The sequence below is a fragment of the Puma concolor genome, chromosome D3 (genome assembly GCF_028749965.1).
Source record: "Puma concolor isolate L17-30 chromosome D3, mPumCon1.1.hap2, whole genome shotgun sequence".
Lineage (NCBI taxonomy): Eukaryota > Metazoa > Chordata > Mammalia > Carnivora > Felidae > Puma > Puma concolor.
The window spans coordinates 92,176,633-92,194,907 of NC_141678.1; the positions used below are offsets into that span (position 1 = coordinate 92,176,633).

At 50.0% G+C, this 18,275-nt stretch overlaps 1 long non-coding RNA gene across 2 annotated transcripts; it reads left to right on the forward strand.

Moving 5' to 3' along the window:
* Positions 1-1,464: 1,464 nt before the first annotated feature.
* Positions 1,465-17,985, forward strand: LOC147575699 (uncharacterized). Of its 2 annotated transcripts, XR_015242658.1 has the most exons (4): positions 1,465-4,850; positions 7,555-11,946; positions 12,495-12,615; positions 13,118-17,985. It is a non-coding gene; the product is annotated as an uncharacterized LOC147575699 (long non-coding RNA). The 2 variants fall into 2 exon arrangements; XR_015242657.1 differs by having other exon boundaries at positions 1,466-4,850; positions 12,495-17,985.
* Positions 17,986-18,275: the final 290 nt, after the last annotated feature.

An 18,275-nucleotide genomic window follows, 5' to 3' on the forward strand; every position in this document is an offset into this window, starting at 1 on the left:
TCTCTGTCTCAAAAATAAAATAAACATTAAAAAAAATTTTTTTTTAAAAAGAATGAAGTTGGACCCCTTCCTCTCAACATGCCCCAAATTAACTCAAGACAGATCATAGACCCAAACGTACATGCTAACGCTATAAACACTCTGAGAAGGAAATAAGTGGTAAATCATCATGAATTTGGGTAGGCAGAGCCTTCTTAGATATGACACTAAAGCAGCAAAGAACACAGATAAATTGGGCCCATTCAAAACGAAAAGCTTTCATGGCTTCAAAGGACATTCTCAAGAAAGTGAAAAGAGCTCCAGAATGTGGGAGAAGATATTTGCAAATCACGCGTCATATCTGATAAGGGACCTGGAATCTGGTAGATACAAAGGATTCTAACAACTCAATAATTTAATTGAGTTCTAACAACTCAATAATTTAAAGATAAATAACCCAATTTAATAACTGGCCCAATTGAGGAGGGCACTTGTTGGGAGGAGCGTTGGGTGCTGTATATAGGCGATGAACCACGGGAGTCTACTCCTGTAACCTAGAGCACACTGTATACTCTGTATGTTAGCCAGCTTGACAATAAATTACATTAAAAATAAATGGGCCCCAGGGGCGCCTGGATGGCTCAGTTGGTTAAGCGTCCGACTTCAGCTCAGGTCATGATCTCACAGTTTGTGGGTTCGAGCCCCGCATCGGGCTCTGTGCTCCCAGCTCGGAGCCTGGAGCCTGCTTCAGATTCTGTGTCTCCCTCTCTCTCTGCCCCTCCCTTGCTCATTCTCCCTCTCTCTCTCTCTCTCAAAAATAAATAATAAAGATTTAAAAAAAAATTAAAAATAAAATAAAATAAACGGTCCCAGGATCTGACCAGGTATTTCTTCAAGAAGATGCTCAAATGACCGATAAGCACATGAAAAGATAATCAAGATCATGAGACATTAGGGAAATGCAAATCAAAACCATAGTGAGTTAGATATGGTGTCCCACGCACCAGGAAGGCCAGAATCAAAAGACAGATATTAACAAGTGTTGGCAAGGAGGTGGTGAGGTCCCCATGGGGGGAGGGGGGTAAAACCACGCAGCACTTCGGGAAATGGGGAGTTCCTCAGAAGGTAGAACTGAGTGATCACGTGACCCAGCCCTCCCATTCCAAGAGAAATGAAAAAATACATCCATGCGAAAACTTACACGTGAATGTTTCATAGCAGTGTTATTCGTAACAGCCCAACAGGGAGTGGAAAGAACCAAGTGGAAAAGCCTGCTGAGGGATACCCAAAACATGGTTCACGCACGCAATGGAGCACAGTTCAGCCATAAACAAGGGTGAAGGACTCTTACAGGCACAACATGGATGAGCGTCAGAGAGCAGTGAAGGGGGCCAGGCACAAAATACGCAGACCGTATGACTCCGTTGACGTGACGTGTCCAGAATAGGGGAATCCACAGACAGAAAGTAGACGAGGGGCTGCCAGGGGTGGGGGCTGTGGGAGGGACTGGGGAAGACTGATGGTGCATACGGGGTAATGAAGATGTTCTCGTCCTACATCGATGGGGGTGACGGTCACACAATACCATGTGCTAAAAGCCATAGTACAGTTTCAATACATGAGTTGTATGGCATGTGAATTATATTTCAGTAAGTCTATTATTTTTTTTAAAAAATGACAGGGTCATTACCAATGGTCTTCTCTGTTATGCACAAAAAGGAGATTTAATGACCTAGAAGATAACACATCTTCCTAGGTATCGTATTATACTACAAATTATTTTTTCTCAAGTGTTCCCAACTTCCCTGGTCTTCCGGTCATTTAGAGAAGGGTCAATGTCATTCACAACTGTGATGAGTGATGCCCTGGCATCTGGAGGAGAGACATGGAAAGAATGGCTTCGTGCCCTGATTTTGCTATGTCTAGCTGTGTGACCTTTGGCAAGTCACTTAACTTCTCTGGGCTTTAGACAGCTCATCTGAAAAATGAGAGGCCAAAACTAAATAAATCCTCCTATGTTAGAGTTTTATGATTCAGATTTAAAATGGCATATGTAAATATAAGCATCATCATGAAAGCAAAATGTATTGTATTTACTTAGGTTTTATTTTTTTTTAATTTTTTTAATGTTTATTTATCTTGGAGAGAGAGAGAGAGAGAGAGAGAGAGAGAGAGAGAGAGAGAGACAGAGCACAAGCGGGGGAGGAGCACAGAGAGAGGGAGACACAGAATCTGAAACAGGCTCCAGGCTCTGAGCTGTGAGCACAGAGCCCGACACGGGGCTTGAACTCACAAACCGTGAGATCATGACCTGAGCCGAAGCAGGATGCTCAACCGACTGAGCCACCCAGGTGACTCTGTATTTACTTAGTTTTTAAATATGCAACAACTTGAATCCCGGCTGACTTGTCGGGTGGGTGATTGGTGTTTTCCTCGTGTATGTTTCTCAATTCTTTACATGAGCATGTTTAATATCCTGGAAGAAAATATTTTTTGAAAAAGCTTTGGATTGCACTGGTTAAAATGTGATAACTTGATTGAAATACAAGTCTGTTAAATCCATAAATACAGATGCAAGAAAGACATTTGTAATTTTCCAGTGACGAGTGGAGATATTTGAAACCCCTTGGTGTTTTTTAAGACGGAATTCTGTTCTACAGAATTAAGTTCTCTTTGTTTAAATGTGTTCTTGGTTTTCAAATTGAATAGAGTCCCTGGCACATACCTGTGGTTCTCATGATGTATGTGCATGTGCTAACTTCATTTACAGACAGCAGGGAGAGACGGGGCCTCTAATGCATCTTTCCCAATAAAAGGGCGTAGTCAGAAAAATACTTAGTCTGATAGTTTCATATATGAAACCCGGTCACTTACGATAGGTCCGCACGAAGGACAAGACTAAAGCTGTGGTAAAATAATTTATAAGATACACGCAGTCATGTGCTTATGAAGGAAGTAATAAAACAGTGAAGACCGTTTAGTTCAGATTTCCAAACCAGGAAACTGTGATCTACATTAGGCAGAGAGCACGTTAATTCAATGGAAAGGGTTTTCTTTAACGGAACTATTTGTAGTGTGGACAGTCGAAATGATCTATCTCTTTGAGCTTGAAACACAAGTTGTGCGTTTTAAGAAGTAAAAGGCAACACAGTGGAAGGTACAGATATCGGCAAATACGGCAAGCGTCGCAGTGAACGTGGGGGGACATCACACACCTGTCCCCGTGTGCCTCCCTGTGTTTGCTCATTGAGCCTGGGAAACTGAGACAGAGGTCATAGTGGACCTCAGCACACCCTGAGCCATGGGACCACAAGCGGTTTTTCCTCGGGACACAAGCAGCTCCTGGCTACATGCAGGGGTCCCGGGTGAACGCTGCCCTTGCTTGGTAAGGCGCACAGCGACAGGCAGTCACTACCCTACCGATGCCTTTGTGTTTGCAAATTACTTGGGCAACTCAGAACACAAGAGAGATGGGATTAGGAAATGAAGAAATGCCCACGTGAGGTGGGGCCCCACGGTTTTGCCTGGCTTCTCCGTGGTCTTTGTTATTCAAATATCCTGTTGTGTAAGTGCAAAGACAGGAAGTGAGTTCTACAAACCCTTACAACAACAGCAGTCTTGGGTTTCAGATAAGTAGGTGTGCCTAGTGCTTCGGGATTTGATACATATTTAGGTTTTTTTGTTTGTTTTTTGAAAATGCTGAAAAGTACTACATTTTCTCTGGGCAAAACATCTTTGGTGTTTCAAAAAAGCCCTGACATTACTGTGTAAATAGTCTCGTTAATAACTGCCTCTTGGGCCTGTCCCAGACTTTAATTGTTTAGCTTTGCGCTTTATTTGTGTCTCTCTCAAAACACTGCTGTGTGTCTTCAGAGGTGAGAGAGAGGTGGAGCCAGTGAGCAGCACAGAGTAGGCTGTGCATTGTTTTTGGCCCCGGGGCTGCTGGTTTTCCTGGGGATCAGACCCCCTGGGCGTGTGTGCGGGGAGAGGGACCCCCTTGCTCTGTCACCCGCGGGGCTGGCTTTCTGCAGAAAGGGGGCTGCGGTGGGAGGGTGTCCTCTGCTGCTCAGTGCCCTCTCCTTCCTCTTTCAGGCCCAGAAGCCCAAGAACCCCCATGTGAGCCTTATTCACTACTCTGTTCCCATTTCCGTGCACTGGTTGTATTTTGGATTTCAGAGTTTGGAAGTCTAAACATTTTCCCGCACTGAGGAATACGCAAGGATTTTGGTTCAGACTCCAAGTTAGGAAACACCTACAGAGTTTGTGTGTTCCTAAGAAAAACTGGATGAAATGAAATAAAATGGCATGTTTTGGGGCGGGGGGTATGGCTGTTATTCATTTTATCGACACACCGTATTTTAAGTGAGCCTCCCAGGTCGTAGGATTGGGAAGCGGCCCTCCTGATTGTCCCGAATGAAACCTTGAACTGAGAATAGGGAGTGTGGGAGTTTGGGCTTTTCCAGTAGTTTCTGAGCTCTGGACACCGGGATGGGGAATGAGTTCCTGGCTCGCCTCCGCCCCCTGCCTCCAGTGGGCCCAGAAGACCGCTTCCCCTTTCTGCTCCTCAAGCCTCGGCCTGGCCTCCCTGCTCAGCTTTACCCCCGAGGCCAGCGGCCGGTGAGCGAGTGCCAGTCTCCTGCTTGGACACAGTGAATGTCCTTAAGCCTCAACAAAATGACTAACGCGTCTTTAAAGTTTCTCTTAGAAGGGTCACCACATTCTGAGGAAGTTCAAAGAATATAAAATCGAACGTTCGGGGAGGAAATCGGCTACATTTTGCTCTGGTGTTTTCAGGCTGGCGATGGGCATTAATTACGCAAGACCCGCTACATTTTAAAAGTCATTTGAAGATTTGGGGAAGAGATCCAAAGGTACTATTTCAAAACACCATCAGTGCAAGTTTCTCGTGGCTGCTTCAGCTTTATTTTCCTTGTACTTTGTTGTTGTTGTTACAGTGTGTGAAAGTTGTTATGTTGAAAGCCATGTGCACATTTATGAACAAACCATTTTAAATAGCTGTTTGCACAAAACTTGAACTTAATAAGCTTAGGGAGAGGGAGCACCGCCCGCCCCTTTCAAGTGGCATTAGAGAAGCCCAGCTTTAAAAGCTTAATAATCAGGCACATATAACGCTCGGTAGGCAGTCTTGTTAGAAACTCCAATTTGGTCCAAAGACAGCTTTTTTAATGTGTTTGATTTGTGATTTCTCAGAAACTGGTAAATGGTTACGGTCACGTTGGTTTGTACCGGAATCGCTTGAAAACAGCCTTTGGCTGGCCCTTTTAGGCACCTGAGGGTCTGGGGTTTCTCAAACATTGAAAAAAACAAACCGATGGTCGTTTGGCCACTCGAAGCCTTGTCTTTATTTTATTTCAAGAACGTTGAACTGCTGGCGCACATCACAGCACTGTAATAAGTGTATACTTAACCTGTGTACGATATTGTATTTACATGTTTTATTAGATTTTAATAACTTGATCTTCCTGCTGTGATTCTGTGGTGGTTACGGTTTGTTCAAGAATCCTACCCTTTGCTTACATGTGACAACAAATTGATCCTTTAAGTATTATTTAATGGCCTTCGGGTTTGATACAGAATCTATTCACGTCATTCCACGGACTTTGCAACAGGACAGTCTATCCGCGGAACTGTCAGACTCCCCAGGAAATAATAGCTTCTGACATTTGCAGTGTTAAAATATAGGATTAATGATCAGCTTTTAATGTGCAAATTAAGTATTCAGTACAAGAGTCCTTGCCTTTCCTCTTCCCGGTTTTATTTAACCCAGATGCTCTGCTGAATTCAGAAGCACGGGTTTAGTCTCCACCTAACCCAGCTCGGGTCAATGAGCTGCTAACTAGATTTTGGGGGTAAAATGGGAAATTACAAGACAGACTCCTTGGAAAAGTGGCATATTTCTAGCTCCACTGAAATGCCGTCAAGACCTCAGAGAAGTTAATGATTAACTGTAAAAACCGCAAGGCCCAAATCTCAGTCCCCGAAGTACAAAAGCTGACACTCAGCTAAGCACTGCACATCCTTCCTCGCCGTGGGGCCCCAGCCACCTGAGGTGGGAGCGGAGGGCAAGTCCACAGCTTCCGTGTTCTGTAAGAAACGGTTCTCTCCCCTTGTTCTGGGTCAAACTGGAAAAGAGGCTTTCTCTCCCCTGAAAACCTCGGCATTGTCGCTGGCTTTCCTTAAGCCTTAATAACATTCTTCGTCAGCCGATCCTAAAATTCCATAGAGTGTTCGCTCGTGGTTACCTATTAAAAGACGAGTTATATGCACTAAATTATATGGTTAAAATCTATCACCTATTTTTGTAAGTGGGAAAAAACATTTTAAACTAGAACGCTAAAAGGAGCTGTGTGTCTGTTGTCTCCACCACAAGAGGTGACATTTATTTTGCGAAGGGTACTTGCATGGCAGTGACGTTTCACTGCTGATACTTCTGCTAAACGAAGTCCCTTTCTTTTTTGAAAAAAAGATTATTTGCCGTTTTCAAACCATCTCCTTCTGCCTTTCGGTGGGCTCTTCGTTTCTTTAGCTGATCTTTTAGAAAGTTTATTTATTTTTGAGACAGAGAGAGAGAGACAGAGCGTGAGTGGGGGAGGGGCAGAGAGAGGGAGAGAGAGGGAGAGAGAGAGCACGTGAGCAGGGTGGGGGGTGGGGGAGGGTCAGAGAGAGAAGGAGACACAGAATCCGAAGCAGGCTCCAGGCTCCGAGCTGTCAGCACAGAGCCCGATGCGGGGCTCGACCTCGCGAACTGTGAGATCGTGACCTGAGCTGAAGTTGGAGGCTTAACAGACTGAGCCCCCAGGCACCCCTTAGCTGATTTATTTGTTATCATGTGCACCAGCGATTGGCAAGGCTTTCTCTGTCATCGCTGCGTTGTTTGAAATGACGTGTGTGGCCTGGTAACGTGGATTCACGGGGTACTCCCACGTTCCACACCAAGGACAGTGGCGCCCAGGAGCCTTTCCCGGCCGCACGCAGTAGCTCACCCCACATTTGCCGCCAGCAGAGTCTTGGGGTCACTCTTTAAATCAAGGTCTCCGGGCGAACTGGAGAAGTACAGTTCCAGGACCGGGAGCTTCAGTCATAACAAAGTGCCTCTAAATGGCTCCCAGGCTCCCTCTTCGTTACTTCAGTAACAACACCAATTTAAATGGACACAACTGATTTCTAAGAATTCCAAGCAATATATGTTGATGGCCTTTGAGACACGTAAGCCACAAGATAAGCTAATCTTAACCGATTCTCTTTCTGGGACATTTGGATGTGCGGCCGCGAGAGGCAGAGGTTTACAGAGCATGGTTTTAAATTAGTACGGCATTCACTGAGTGACACTGGATTATTAACACTAATACACATGTGCACCTTGAACAAGACCCTTGATCTTAACCAGCGAAAACCTGAGCCCGTTCCTGAACAGAGACTAAACTCTGTTTGTAATCAACATTCAGCCAGAGTCCCATGTGTGCTGGTTAATGGGGCAGGGAGTTTGGGGGCAAGTGGGTTCAGCAAAGGGGCTGGTGAATCCCGTGGCATATAAAAGGCCGCCTTTCTTTTCAGTGTTGCGAGACCGACGGCCTTTCGTGTTGAATCAAGACGCCTTCCACTCACAGAAGTGCTTCTGACCTAAGTGGAAATTGAATTCAGGCCCAGCAGCAGGCAAGAGTGCCTGGTCCGGGGCGTGGGGAGTCTTAGGGGGTTCCTTCTCCATGGGTTTTGAAAGCAAAGTTGCCCTTCGGAGAGCACGACGCGGTGAACGCTGATGTGACAGACCGAGCCCGGGAGGCCGCATCACAAACACACGCCGGCCGGAAATCCTGATTAATGTCACTGAGATCACTTCAAATTTATGGTATCGACAGCGATGCGAATAATGATCGCACAAGGGCCGTAATGGCAGGACCCGGCAAAGAGGGTCTGTTTTCTTCATCTGGATTTTTATTTTCTGTAATACGTGAGAAAACCGAATCGAGGAATGGGCTTTCGTGGTTGCCAGGAAACAGGTGTTTACGTTGTGAAGATAAGTGTTTGTCAAATATCAGTCATTTCAACCACCCTTTGGGCATCTTCCGCTCCGCAGAGGTGCCCGCTGATAATGGCCCGCTGATCTGCCAGCAACATCACGCAGAGAAGTTTCTGGCGAGGGTTCCTTTCTGTCGCGTATAGATGTCCAGGCCTCTGTCAACTCTGCACCAGCCAAAGCCCTGAAACGATTCGGGGGAAGTCAATATTCCAAGAAAGGCTTTTCCTCAGAAGAAAACCCGGTTTCACACCTGGGTTGAGGATCTCTGTCAGGACGAGCCCTCTCGGTCTTTCCACCGAGAGGGAGCCGCTTGCCAGAAAAAGCGAATTAACTGCGTTAAGCTTCGAAAAGGAAAATTAAGTGGGCTTTAGCATTTTTTCAACCTGTTTTCTGTTACCTGGTAACACCTTTTAAGGGAACTTAAAAACACTGTAGTTCTTCAAAACCTAAGTGGAAAATTGGGGTAGAAACTATCTTCAGCCATGGAACAACTGCTGTCTCAGAAAGTCTCTAACGTCCGTAATTCTATTGAGTAAATGCCAAGAAACACCCAGCAATTGTCAAGATTAACTGGTAAATCAATCCTGTTTTGAAAAATCACTGAAACGCCTATTGCCAGGCATCTGACCCTCTCCTACCCAATGTGTTGCTGATGTGGGGTTGTCCACACGGCCTTGGGGTCCCCAAACCTTAAGTCAACTAGGACTACAAGCTGATTAGCGCCCAGCAGGATGCACACCAGTGACAGGAAAGTGACAATCTGTACAGAATTCACTTACGCTTCGCGAGAACAGAGACTGAGAGGCGTGCCCTGACCACTGGGCAGGAAAGACAGGGATCATGTCCCCACTAGCCTCAGATGTCAACTACGATCAGCTTCTAGTTTCCAAAGTAACAAAATAAATGATTAATTAACACTTAGATGTCACCATGTACTTTTCGCATTTAGAAATCTGCGTAGCTTGCCGATCCGAAAAAACGTTACGGACATCTTTAAATGGAAATGTCCAGGTACCGCCTTCTCAAATATTTATAGTCTTCCAAGCTTTTCATGTCCCTTAGAGACTGATCAGCGGTCCTTTAACCAGCATCAAATACATCATGAGAAAAGAAATAAAAACAAAAGACGCAAATGAGACCGAGAAAAGCAAAACTTAGAAGCTGTCTGTCTGATTCTCCGACGGTTGCCTAGGCAGTTTTATTATTTTAGAAACCATACGAAAGAACTGTGTATTAGTTAACTTATTCATTCTGGAGAGAAATGGGCCCAGCCAGTGGCTGTCTCACGGCGTCAGGGAGAGCCAGGTCATCATTCCCCCCGCACAGGACGGCGAGGAGCAGGCTGTCCGCGCAGAGCCGGGGGACTTCTCCTGGGGTCCTCACTGGTGGGCTCTCGGTGCCTCTCTCGGCTGCTTTATTCACCAAGAAGAGCGCGATGTGGGGTCGAGGCAGTGACGTAGTCCCAGTAGGAGCACGAAACCTTCCACATTTCCACCGCCCAGAGCTCCGCGTGGGCTGGCTCGGAGCCGAAAGCCGAGTGGCCCCGCAGGGTGACGTGTCTGCGGAGGGACAGCGCGCCTGCCCCCGGAGCGCGTGCGTGCACCTGCAGCCTCACTGCGGGCAGCGACGGGGAGCCCTGCCCCGCCCAGCACCCTGGCACCAGGATCGTGTGTTCGGCTGGAGTCCTAGCCTCACCTAGCCGGACTTTCCCCGGGGCCCGGCTGCCCGCTGCATCACCATAGCAATGGACAAACACGGTGAGAGTCGGCAGGGCCCCGCAGCTGCGGAAACCCTGCCCTCCTGGCCGCCCCGCGGGAGGGGCCGGGCTAATTTCCATGCGGCGTTTGGGGATGTTGGGATTCAGAGATCAAAGAAGGTCAAAAGGGGGCCGTTGGAATGGCAGATATTTATTGTGTTTAATATAAATACAAACGTGTCCAAGAAGAGAAACTGAAACCTTAACAGGCCTGTGGATGGCGTTTGGTAAACAGAAAAGAACACATCTTGAAAGCAGGCGGCTGGCTGGTGAAATTGACTGGCACTGCAGAAGCTGTCGCGATTTAAACTGGGACAAATTAAGACAGCAACAAGCTTCACCGACATCGAACATCCACATTAGTTGAAAACCCTGAGGAAGACGTCTAGCTGCACTTTAGAAACGCTTTGGGAAACCTTCTGGCCACAAATGCAAACACAGCCCAGCGCACTTTAGAAATTTCTGGTCGCCCTCCTTAGCTGCGCTCGTTGTATTATTAAGAGTGTTTGTTTCATACCATTAACTGTGCAGTCAAGTTGGAGCCCGTTAAACAGCATTAATTTGACAAATTGTGGGATGGGGGTGTGAGTGTCGGCTGGAGAAAGGGGCTTTGTGTTTCGGGGTCTCCATTAGTGAAACAATAAATAAGGCTATGGTAAAACTGATATGATGGGAAATGACTTCTATTCAGTTAACTCAATTATTAGTGCTAATTGGGGCCAGGTGAAGCATGGATAATTGAAATTCACAGATAATCCAAAAACCTCTATTTAACCAATAACTTCAAACTTCTTCCCCATCAAACCAATTACCAGAGGAGCTAACAAATAGAAAAAATGGATTAAATTGAATTTTGCCTCCCCAAAGATTACCACTATGATGTCTTTCTATTGATTAATCCACAACAAGAGCCAAGGGTTGACTGCATTCAAGAGACTAAATTACAGACAGTCCCCAACAATTGAAAAGGAAAAGGCTACGTCCCAAAGTTGATGACTCCACTACCTGAAGCTCAGAATGCTTTTTCGCAGAGCACCATATTCCTCAGGGGCTCTGAGGCAGCCCCGAGGGGCCAACTGGTGACCTAGTGACACTGGAAATATATTTAGCATCCTAACTCCTTTAATGAATCCCCTCTGAATCCTAAAGCCTTATCCTCCAGCCCCTAAATCTCTCTGAGCCCTAAATCTAAGGGTTTTTTTTTAGTTGCGGTAAATTCACATAAGGTTAACAACCATTGTGAGTTGAGTGTGCACGTCAGTGACATCTAGAACATTCACGAGGCTGTGCGACCACCCGCCTCTATCAACTGTCTCAACATTTTCATCGCCCCCAAGAGAAACCCCTTTGGGACCCTCAGCAGCCACGGCCCGTTGTCCCCTCCCCCCAACCCCTGGCGACCGCAGATCGACTCACTGGAGCTATGGTTCCCCTGTTCTGGACATTCCATGTCAACGGAATCATGCAACATGTGGTCCTTCGTGTCTGGCTTCTTTCACTGCCATAATCTATTTAAGGTTCATCCGTGTGATCGCATGTGTGAGGACGTCCTTCCCTTTTATTGCCAAATGACTCTCCGTGGTCTGGACGGACCACACGTTCTTGACCCACCTGTCAGCTGATGGACGCTTGGGTTGTCTCCATCTCGCGGCCACGTGCAACCGTCACCCCTAAGGTTGCACCCTGACATGCCCTGCCCTCGGAGGAAATGGGAAGTGGAGGGGGAAGGGTGGACAGAAGCTTGGGAAGCATGGGGGCCCTTGTGGCGGAGCATGGGGAGGCTCCTCCTGTGCGCCGGGCCGCGGCACTCCCAGGCGCTGGCATCTGGGGCGGGCAGCGTCCCTCCCACAGGGCTGCCGTCGGCAGGGACATTCCGCTAGAAGCATCGACAGTGAGGGATAATTAGATACAGCGTCAACCATGGTGGAGAACACAGGGAGACATGGAACCCGTCAGGGAGGGGCACGAGGGAGGCCGGAGGAGGCCCGCTGGGGGCAGGTACCTCCTTCAGATTCGGGTGTCGCTGGTTCCCAAGACGGAGAGCAGAACTGGACTGACCCAGCGAGAAATCTGGCAAGTGTCGTTGGCCTGTTCTCCGCTTTTCTGAAAACACAGGCGCCAGGAGAGGTTTCCATAGCAGCTCCCAAATTGGACACCAAACTTCACTCAGCAGGTAATTCTGTTCCCCCAGCGCGTGACCTGGGTGTCCCCATGCCCATCAAACCCACACCTCACGCAAAGTCCTCCTGCCTTAGAGCCCTACGCCTCCACGCTGGGCCCACCCTCTGCCTCCCTCTGCACCCTGCATCCTTGCCAGGACGGGGGAGGCTGGCCGGCGGCCACAGCACATTCCAGAAGGCCAAATGCAAGGTCTTCCCTGGCTTCCGTGGTGTGCGCTTGGCATTTTTCAACGACTTCTGTTGGCCAATGTTCTTTATGGTAGAACAGGATGAGCTACATCATTTCTGGCTGTGCAATTTGACAGCTGTCTGTATGTGATTTATATACACAAGTGTGTCTAGAGAGAGCGACATATATGTGCACATGTGTGTGCCCATGCGCACAAATGTAATTTTGTGATGACGGTTGTATTTATCCCTGTTTGCTTTACTTATTCCATAAACTTCATTATAAATTCAAAAAAGAAAATTGGTCCCAAATCCAATCACACCGGCACATTAACACTGAGTTTTTCATATTTCCTTTCTGTTGTTGTCACAGGACATTGATAGTTTTCCATTTCTCCTTTTCCACGTTTCGTCACTTTTCTTGGCGTCCTACAGTTTGTAAAAGGTACAGATGGCGGCCGCCATGCTTGCGGGCGCTGAAGGACCCGGTCAAGGTAAGGACAGCCCCTGCTGGGTCTGCTCAGTCCCAGCCAGGCCGCAGGAGGAGTCGGGGGGCAGCCAAGGGGTGCCCCCAGATGTGCGCCTGCCTTTCTCGTGCAGTGAGTCAAGTGCTGTAGATGCCAGGGGCCCCAGCTTCCTCATGACAGTGGCCAGGCCGGTGGGGGAGCCCCTGGTGTCCCCTCCATTTTCTTAGTGACACAGTGAGCAGAGACCTGTTCCTCTGCCGCTGCAGGGACGCCTGTGTTTCTAAAGTGCACGGGGCTGAGTTCCAACTCACTGCCTCCCGGAGCCTCCAGGGTTCCAGACCCCCTTCCGGTCTTACGCGCAGGTCGTCCCTGGTTTGCCCTCTGTCAGGACTGGGAGGGACAGTGCGGCGGGACACTTGGGACAAATAGTTAGCAGGCCGATCCTGGAGGGCCTGGCTCCTGCCCTCCTCAGTTACCTGCCTTGCCGTTGGCCCACGCGGACCCTGAGCCAACCGGCCCCTTTCTGAAGCCCAAACCAGGTCCTGGGAGCCGTGGACAAGTCTGTCCCCTGGACAGACTGCAGACCCAAACGCCGCTTCTGGGCGGCCCCAAACAGCCGTGGTCATCCTTTGTTTCTGCTTCTTCGCCCACCTCGCTGAATCTCCGTCAGTCTCCAGAGAAGTCTCCGTGCCTTCCCCAGTTCCACCATCCTGCCCAATGACGCGTCTGCAGGTGACACGCTGGCACGTTGTTAACAGGAACAGAGTTGACACCAACTTTTACTCTCCTCTCTCCTCCTCCGAATCACCTGCCTTTCTCTCCTGGCCTTGAGGGGCGGTGCACCTCTCTACTGCTGAGGTCAGTCTGTCCTGGGTCCTTTTCACCATCATCGTCATGTATGGTCAGGTCATTTCCCACCCACTCAGTTTTTATTCTTCTCTTGGTCGACACGCGTGTCCACATTCTTCCAGCTGGAAAACCGGCCACAAGGACCGGGGAGGGTGTCCCAAAGCCCCTGAGCGCCCGGCGCCTCCTTACCCTGCGATCCGGCTGCGGAGACCGCACTACCGCGTGAACCGTGTGGCAGACGGACGGCAGGTGCTAAGGAGGAGGTTCACGCAGGAAGTGTGCGTGGGTGCGCGGGACGCCCCTCAGAACACACGCGCGTGCACCCCGAAGATGACACCCAGGCCGCTGACCCAGGAGCAGCTTCTACTGCCTTCCTTGTGCCCTCGTCCGTTTCCCGTACTTTCCGCGAGCAACACATGAACACACGGCGACTTTTAGCGAGCACTGAGCTAAGAGCTGTAGTGCCCTGGCTCACTTAACTTTTCCAGCTGCTCTGAGGATTGTCCCCTTACGACCCCTGTCTTATAGACAAGGGAGCTGATGCTTTGAGCGCCTGAGAGGCCTCCGGAGCCGACCGGCCCCCCAGTGCTCTCACACCTGTGGCTGTGAAGCGGGAGCGGGTCCCCATGGCCAGGGCTGGCGGGACGTACACCCGGAAGAATTGAAGGAGGCGGGATGGGTGGCAGCAGAAAGTGGGCTGAAGAGCTCTGAGCGGGGAGAGCCCTCACACGGACCGTCACTGGAAGTGGGCGGCGTCTAGGGGGCCTTCGTAAGCTTGCGGGGCAGGTCCTTCCAGGCGAGGCGACTCTGGGAGTCGTCCTCAGCTGTAGGCTGTCACCACCCTGGAGGGGTGAGGGGTGAGGCTCTTCAGTTCCGAGGGGGATCTGGATGGCCCGCTGTGTGCCCACGACAAACACCCACGGACTCTCGAGGGCACATTCAAATCTCACTTCCCCCAGGGAGCGTTCCTCGATTACCCTGATCAGGATGGGCCCTAACGACCCCACAAAAATACCTTTTGCCCGCTGGGTGATCACCTTCTCCCTTCCCCCCGTCGGGCCCTGGTGATCTCCAATCTGTCTTCTCTCCTGGACATCGCCTACAAGAAGAACCACAGTACGTGTCCTTCTGTGCCTGGCCTCTTTCACTGGGCAGAGTTTGTCAAGGTTTGTTAGCACTGCATTTTTGGGTCTCCCCCCAAATTTATGTGTTGAACCCTTAACCCCCGGTGTGATGGTATGAGGAGGTGGGGCACTGGGAGGTGATTGGGTCATGAGGGGGATCGGTGCCCTCATAAACCACGGGGAGCCATGGGATTTCTGTCCGCTTGGGGAGCACACCGCGAGGAGGCACCACCTACAGGCCAGGAAGATGGTCTTCACCAGATCCGGGCTCTGCCGGCACGTCCCTATCAGACTTCCAGCCCCCAGAACTGTGACAGATACGTGTCTGTTTGTTCAAGCTGCTGTGCCTGGGATACTGTGCTAGGGACGCCTGAGTAGATTAAGCAGGTGCATCCCGGGAAGCGGTTCGGGACCTGGGAGCAGCTACAGATGCACAGCTACCTTCAGTAGCAAGAGTGATGGTTATCGTATAAAATTCATCATCCAGGAGCACCTGGGTGGCTCCCTCAGTTGAGCGTCCGACTCTTGTTTTTGGCTCAGGCTAGGATCTTATGGTCCGTGGGTTTGAGCCCCGTGTCGGGCTCTGTGCCGACAGCTCGGAGCCTGGAGCCTGCTTCGGATTCTGCGCCTCCCTCTCTCTCTGTCCCTCCCCCGCTCACACTCTGTCTCTCTCTCTCTCTCTCTCTCTCTCAAAAATAAATAAACATTAAAAAAATAAAATAGAATTCTTAATCTGTACCTCGGCCATCAAAAGGACAAAGCCCAGATGATACGCTGCATAAAATAATCACCACCCTTGTTGCTGAAGAGAATTGTATGTTCACACCTGCTCCCTGGCCCCACACTGTGCCCTTGGCTGTCAGATCCTTGGCTCTTGGGATCTCTCACCTTGGTTCTTGAGACCATCTCTCCTTGGCTCTTGGGATCTCTCTTGGGATCCCAATATTTTAGGGAAAATATTTAAAAACAGGTAGCAGTAACCGTTTTCAATATTTTAGTGTACGTATTTCTTTTATTTTAATCGTTTATTAAGTTTCAAGCGTGCAATATAGTGGTTCCACAGTGTTTCTCAGTGCCGGTCACGATAGGGGTATGCTTAGTCCCCATCACCCATTTCACCCATCATTTGTCTTATTTTTAAGGAAATATATACATCCACATGATTTGTCATAAAGTTCAGCTCCCACACATCCTGAGGAGTTTTATAGCATCCGAACTCTTTTCGATACTCATGGGATAAAGCCATCGTCAGCTCGGTCTTATTGTCAAATATCCTTTCTTTCTCTACTACAGGAAATGTGTTTCTTTACAAAAGGGTCAGTTGAGGAAAACTCTCACTTATTCTCGTCCTTCTGATGAAATTTTCCAGTTCAGAGTCCGCTGCACCCGCACCAGAATGCCGTATGCTTATTAGCGCATCGAGTACCTTGAGGCTATGATTAGGCACCTGCACCCCGTTTCTTAAAACCTCTGCCTTCAAAAGTTATGGGCAGAAGACAGAGGACCTGCTTCTGTGGCTGAGCTACGTGCCTCACTGTGCCCCTGGGCCTTGAGAGAATCTGCCCCCATGAATCGGGGATGCAGTTGGTGTTTCTAGAAGGTCACAGGACATGGTTGTTCTTCAAGATTTGGGAGGGGGGGCAGGAATCACTCTGAGTCTCGTGGGGGGTCCTGGCTCTTCCGACCACTTGTGCTGGGGGGTGCTGGCCCGTGGGGCAACCGGCTGAAACCACAGCAGCCTGGAGACCGAGGTCCAGGCAGGGGGACAGCAGAGGCTGTCCGAGGAGGAAGGGCCTCTCGTGTGCTGCTAGACCTGGCTGTCGTGGGGCGAGGGCCACGATGTCAGCCCTGTAGCAGGCCAGCTGGCAGAGGTCCCCAGCTGCCGCCCGAGTCTTACCTCGTTCTGGTCTGGGGGACACTGCTTGTCGTGGCCTGACATGTTTGGATCTGTCAAGAGGGAACCTTTTTTCTCACAAGACACAAGAACAAAGCATGGGATTAGTTTTATGTGAACTTGGATGTTCCCATTTAGCTGATAGGAAAAGCATGGTGTAGCGGCTAGAAACAGTGCTGGCTCGCCCGCTCGGCACCTGTTAGTAGCCCTGCTGGGCCTCAGTCTCTCCATCTGAACACAGGGACGATGAGGGTGCCGAGGCACCCAGGTCCACGAGCCTGGTGTGAGGCTTAAGCCAGATAATGTTTTTAAGGCACTCGGGACAATGCCCAGCACAACGTAAGTGCTACAGACAAGTTCCGTGCAATAAGCCCGTTCAAAACTACACACCAAAGCGCGTTGACAGGTGTCAGGAAAGGGGGCAGCGACCTGACCTGCAGTGGGGAGAAGATCATCTCCTCCCGCGCCCTCAGCGTATTCCCTTGTAAACCGGGCGTGAAGCACGCGTGTGTGTTCGTGGGCGTCCCTCCGGGGGTTGTGGCGCTCCGATCGTGGGCGCCCACCGGCCACTCGCCCTGGAAAAAGTCGGCCAAGGAGGTCAGCAGACTACGGGAAGGAGGACCTCAGGAAACAGTGTGTTTTCTGAGGCTCGTGGGTCAAACACAACTGGCCCTCGTTTGCTGGTTTCCGTCAGCGACTGTCTTCCGCGGAGCCGACAGGCAACCTGACAGGTGCAAGAGGAGGTCTGTGTCCAGAACAAGACAACCTCAGGTCACTTCACGCCCCTCCTGGGAAGGCGTTCGCCCGCGCGTGGGGGCCCAGTGGTACCAGGATCGGCCCTTCCCCGGGGCACGGCCGCCTCCTCTCAGCCACGGTGACCACGTTGTAGAGAGAGCAGGGCACGCGTGTATGACACTGGCCAACGCACGGATCCCAAGTGACTGTCCCAGAGGTGCCTCTGTTTACCGGTGAATCATCTCCGCTGAAGCCGCTGAGAATTCACGTCCGAGGGAAGAAAGCCGTCCAGTCCCAGCTAATTCGTGGAACGCTACTTGACAGAATTTGCTTATAATATTAACGATTCCTGGGGCGCCTGGGGGGCTCCATCAGTTAAGCGTCCGATTCTTGACCTCGGCTCAGGTCATGATCTCGAGGTTCATGAGATCGAGCCCTGTGTCGGGCTCTGTTCTAACAGCGTAGACCCTGCTTGGGATTCTCGTTCTCTCCCTCTCTGTCTGCCTCTCCCTCTCTCAGAATAAATAAAACACTAAAAAATAATTTCGAATATCTCCCAGGAAAATACAGCATTTAGGAGCTTTGTAAGTCCGCACGAAGGCAACGTTAGAATTTCACACAGAGCACCCCAAAATGAGGTGCTGGGACAGTGAGCAAGACCAGTGTCATCGCATAGGCTGTGGCTATCGGTTTTGATTGCTGGTTCACCTTACTGAGGGTCCGGGCCGTGAGGCAGTCGGGGCGGCAGGTCTGATGGGCATTAGAGACGGGACAGTCTAGCACGGTTACTCTGTAATACTCAACAGAAACACCCACCGCCAGGACAAAGTCGACAACCAAGGCTCCCGCGGTTTCCAGCAAGCACTGCCAACACTCCGGGACCTGGGGCCAGTGACTGGGAATAGCGTCCCTCTGTCACAGAGCTGGCCACTCCGGAGGGCAGGCCGACATCTGGACGCACACATTGGGTCACGGGCAATGTGGTAAGTGAGGACACGAAGGGGTCACGCTGTGTGGGAGAGCTGGGAAGGCTTCTCAGGAGGACGGCCATCGAGTGGGCAGGCAGGTCCCAGCCTAGTGGCCAC